This window comes from Sinocyclocheilus anshuiensis, unplaced genomic scaffold (assembly GCF_001515605.1).
Source record: "Sinocyclocheilus anshuiensis isolate Anshui unplaced genomic scaffold, SAMN03320099.WGS_v1.1 scaffold337, whole genome shotgun sequence".
Lineage (NCBI taxonomy): Eukaryota > Metazoa > Chordata > Actinopteri > Cypriniformes > Cyprinidae > Sinocyclocheilus > Sinocyclocheilus anshuiensis.
In genome coordinates, this window is record NW_015537968.1 from 1,278,256 (window position 1) to 1,283,271 (window position 5,016).

General features: G+C 38.0%; 1 pseudogene; it reads right to left on the bottom strand.

Moving 5' to 3' along the window:
• Positions 1-5,016, bottom strand: part of LOC107669093 (DNA polymerase nu-like) — a 36,555-nt pseudogene that overhangs the window by 14,250 nt on the left and 17,289 nt on the right.

The following is a 5,016-nucleotide window of genomic DNA, read 5'->3' on the forward strand; positions in this document are numbered from 1 at the left end:
AAGGAAAACTTGAAATCGCATCATATGACCCCTTTAAAACAATCATACTGATTCAGCAGTATAACACAATTTATAATATATTTTCATAGTATTCCTGTTTGAAACCTTGACTGAAACATTATAAATACAAATGAAGTGACAAAATCACAAAGCAATGTATTCAAGGAGGCATCTGACGCTGACTTAAAGTTAATCTTTAAAAACACTACTAACTGAATAACACTGTTAAATGTAGTCTTTAGCAAATCCAAAAACAAATACCCATTTTTTTATACTGAGCATCATAATGCTGTGGCACCTAAATTCACATAAATCATTTAAAGCATTTAGTTTTAAATGATTCATAAATGACATCACAAAGTTTTTCTTTTAATATTGGCCATTATCGGAGTCACTGGTTTTGAAAGCGTCCATATAAAGGACATGGAGAGAGAGATAGAGAGAGAAACACACGTAAGAGACACGTAAGTGTCAGATTACACACATACTTTACCTTGGATGTACTGTTTCTTAGAGATCTGCAGTGGCTGCTTCGGAAGAGCTTGAAAATTCTGCAGGAGGAAAGAACCAGTTATTATTCATTTGAAAGCGTCTGATTCAGTCACCCTGAAAAGCACAGCACAGTGTCTCTCACATCCAATACTACAACACAAAGAGTAGGTTAAACTTAGCCCTGGCTTTGACAAATATGCAGACTTCAAAAATGCTAATTGGGGCCGCTAAGGCATGGTGCAGCAGTGTCTGTCCAATCAGTAAATGAATGAGATCTGTCTCTTACTGGGTTTTTTAATTCATTTCAAACTGTCTCTGGGAAGAAATGTTAAATATGATTTGCCCTCTCTATCTGCCTAGAGAGGGACGAAATACACTAATAAGACGAGGAAAATAAAGTATTAATCTGGTAAGGTCATGACAACTCTTTGAACATGAACTATGATCTGAACTACTTGGCAGACAGACGGTCTCCGGTCTCTGGATCTGAAACCGACCCCTGGCCTCATGCTCTTAAAGCGGAGGGGTGCCATGAGTAGTCAGTAGTAAAACCATCATTAGTCCCAACTTTTCCTCTGGAGGACAGAACTAGTGTAGACAACATTCATCTTTAAAGCACAAATTAAGCTCTCTGGATCTGAAAAGAGCTATTCAGTACTTATAAAAATGTGTGTGAGAGAGACAATGACGCAAAGAGACAGAACATGCCAAAGGGAAGTGATGGCATGCACGAATGTGTGTGAGAAAGAAAAAGAGTCTGCAGGTAAAAGGTTTTTGTCTGAATGAGAGGAGATTGCTGGTAGGAAGGTCAGTTCCTCTCTCCTCCCAGTGCTTCATTACAGCTGTAAATCTGCAAATGGTGAGAGGGAAGAGAGATATACAGCTTCAAGGCCAGTCACACACACACACACACACACACACACACTCTCCAATCTTTCTCTCACTCATATAGACACAAAGTGGTTCCCTCTCAGTTTAACTGCGCATTCATGCACGTCTTGAATTGAAAGTATTATCATTACTAAAACATTTAAATCACTGGCTGCATAAAACATCTTCAAATACCGGTGCTGATCGATTGATTGTTTTTACATTTAATGTGAAATGTGAAGAGGAACATGGTGCTAGATCAGCGTTCTTACCCTCACATGATTGACCGCCCTATGTTTACATCTCTATTAGAATATGTGTGATATGATCCTGTCCAAAGATCAGCATTGTGCTGCAGTTTTTAGCATGTGTGTAGGAATGATGTGAGCTGATCTCAGATTATTGTGTGCAGTAAATCTGTTGTCTGGGTTTGATAGATGCTGGTAGTCTGGGAGAGAGGAAGAGCTTTTAATAGCAGCTGAGGCTCTCTGCTTCTGTTTGAGTAGCTCTATTGATCTACAGCAATATAAGTCAGACGAAAAGAGAGCAAGAGAAGCGGAGAGATTATTCTTTTCTTATATATTATTGGTCATGTTACTACTACATGGCTCTCTGGAATGCTTGATTCTGATTGGTCAGTTGCAGCATTGCACAGTCAACTGCTTTTGTGTAAAGATGCTAAAATGTGTAATTGTAACCTTTCTTTTCACAAAACAAAATAATTTCAAAATAATTCAATATTTGTGTCAATTTGTTTGGTATATGGCCATGTAATAATCATAGTTAGCCTGTCATTTGCGTACAATAAACCAATGTTTTGCAATAATTTATTTATTTTGTACTTATCTATTATTAGGTTTTATTCATTAATTATTCATTTGAGACAATTCAGGATAATTACAGTCTGAACATAGACACTGAAAAAGACTGATTGGATACATAAACTCAAAGATGGGGGAAAAAGAGAGAAACCGAGATTGTGTAAACGATGATAGAGACAGAGGAAAACGCAGAGGGAGGAGCACAGTGGTATTGATCTGAAGATCAGGCTGGACTCAGCGCTGCACTCCGACTCTAATCCGGCTTAATCCGGACAAGAAAATGCTGCTTGCCATGCTTTTCTCACACAAACACACACAAGGGCACATTAACACTTACACATACACTGGCACTGAAAACACTCTTAGAAAGTCAAGGCTTGAGAGCGATCTGCCTTATATACCTTTCCTCTCTGTAAAACTCATTCTTTTTTCCCTCTCTCTCTCTCTGTTCATTTCTCTCATTCCTTTACACACATTCTTCACTCTCATGGCAGGTGATTTTGCTAAGGTTGTGGAATTCAGACTGAAGCACACACCACTGCTCATCCACAGCTCAGCTGATCAATTGTTCAATAGAGGGAGAGGGAGAGAGGGCAAAAAGGAGTCGAGAACAAGAAATAAAGTGGGGGGGAGGGGTTGCAGTTGTCACTTCAAACAGCAAAATTCATCAACACTCAACAGCAATCCTTAAAGTCACTATGAAATCAAAATTGACAATTCCATTTTTTATGGAATATTGCAGTGCTTATTATAAATGATTTGTCTATGCCCACCATTTTTTTTTTTAATACAAATACCCGCATAATCTTAATCAAAAACATTGACTTCTCCTCGCAACAACATCTCTTCTCTCATGACATGTGCACTGGCACGAGGGCAAGACAATAATCCCTCCCATTCAGCAACTTCTCACTTACATAAGAGCGCAATAATTGGCAAACGACAATGATTCAATGTTCCAATCAAGTCCCGCCCTACATTTTTACTTGTTTAAGAAGGCAAAAACAGCCCAGACACTATGAAGTAAAAAAAACAAAAAACTGAATGCATTTTAATTTGGTAACCCTATACTGTATCATATTTGATATGCTAATTTCTAAGGTCTCTAAATTATCAACATGATCAAAAATATGCTGAAACCCTGTAGTACACAATCTACTAAATGCCTTTAAAGTAAAAGGCTTTTAGTATTTTTCAAAAAATGTCCCTGATCAGGTTGTGGTTCACATTTTATTGCGGTGAAATCTTTACTGATTTGTATAAAGTAAAAAAAAAGAATAACTTTTATATTGCTAGTAATATTTCAAGATGAAGATTTACCGTACTGAAGTAGCTTAAGTTTACTTGATTATCCATATATCATTTTTAAATAAATGCGAGTATGAAGCTACATTAGGTTTGAGGAACGTTTATTTGTATATCTCCCAAATCATCATTGTATTGCATTGTATGTTTTTGCACATATCGCAACATGCTTTGAGAAACTTTAAGACAACATATTATTGGGAGATACAGAGTGACAGCTGATATTTATATGCATTTTATGCAAGTAATCTGCTATACAAGAGTTCACTGGTTTACATTACAAGCTATCAGAATTTCATCTCACTTTTTGGTCATACATCAGCAACTGCACCAAACTGCATATTTTTGCTCAGTTTGAGCTCTGAATAAAACATGAGTATTTTTTCCTCTTTGCGCATAAGCTCCATATTCGCCTATATCATACTATATGAGCCATTAAAGCCTGATGTCTCAAATATGATACTCAACAACAACAACAAACAAAAAAATCTGCAAAATTTGCATTAAGATGCAAATCTTAATTTCTTTTTTTTTAATTGTTTGTCTAAAGGTTTAATAAACTGTCCTCTTAGCGCATAAGCTCCATATTCACCTATATCATACTATCTGAGCCATTAAAGACTAAATTGTTTTTAAATTGTTTGTCAAAAGGTTTAATAAACTGTTCCATTTCAAAACATAATATTTTTTTGACTATGATTTTATATGTCAGACATTACTGGGTCCCAAAAAAGAACAAACCAATATAAAAGATAAAACAGTTCATGTGCAGAGCTTTCTGAATGAGTCTCATTCCAAATACAGTATGTTCAAGCAGGGTCCATCTCTGAGAAAGAATGGGCGAAGGGTTGGATGATTCATGACCTGTCAGATCTGCCTGCTCAGCTCGACCAACAAGCATCACCGGGGGTGTGATACTAATAGTTCTGACAGCAGGGAGCGTTTGGCCCAGCCCTCAAGAGTCGATATCCTACACACTACGAGCAACCTGCAGAGCGTACTGCAATACGCACTGCCTCAGTGGTGCAACAAACCCACCCACTGTTCTTCTCTGTTTCTATATCACCCCCAGCACAGGACTTCCCTTCATTTAAACCCTCACACACACATAGAGAGTGCTGGCACTGCAGGAGCGTTGCCAGGGTGACAGAAGGCTGGTCTCCACCCTGCAGGCCTCTCCCCTCCTGAACATATGCTGCACCAGTATTAACACACACATACAGTGATAGTCAATAACACAAGTGATCTCTCGCTCTCACGGTAACAGACGTGGTTTATTGCTCATCGCAAACACTCACAGACATGCACTGTTGGTCTCATCTGCCTCTGTTTAGATGGATTTTACATCCATCCTCAGTTTTTCATTCTCTTTATCTTTCTTTCTGTCCGTCAATCATCACAGTGACTTCAAATTACTGTGTGACATACTGAGTCCAGTCACAGTGTGGGGTTGAGTGACAATGTTGGCATCACCCTGGTTACAAAGACAGATGACAAGGCAAAAAAAAAAAAAAAAACTTGCAACAGG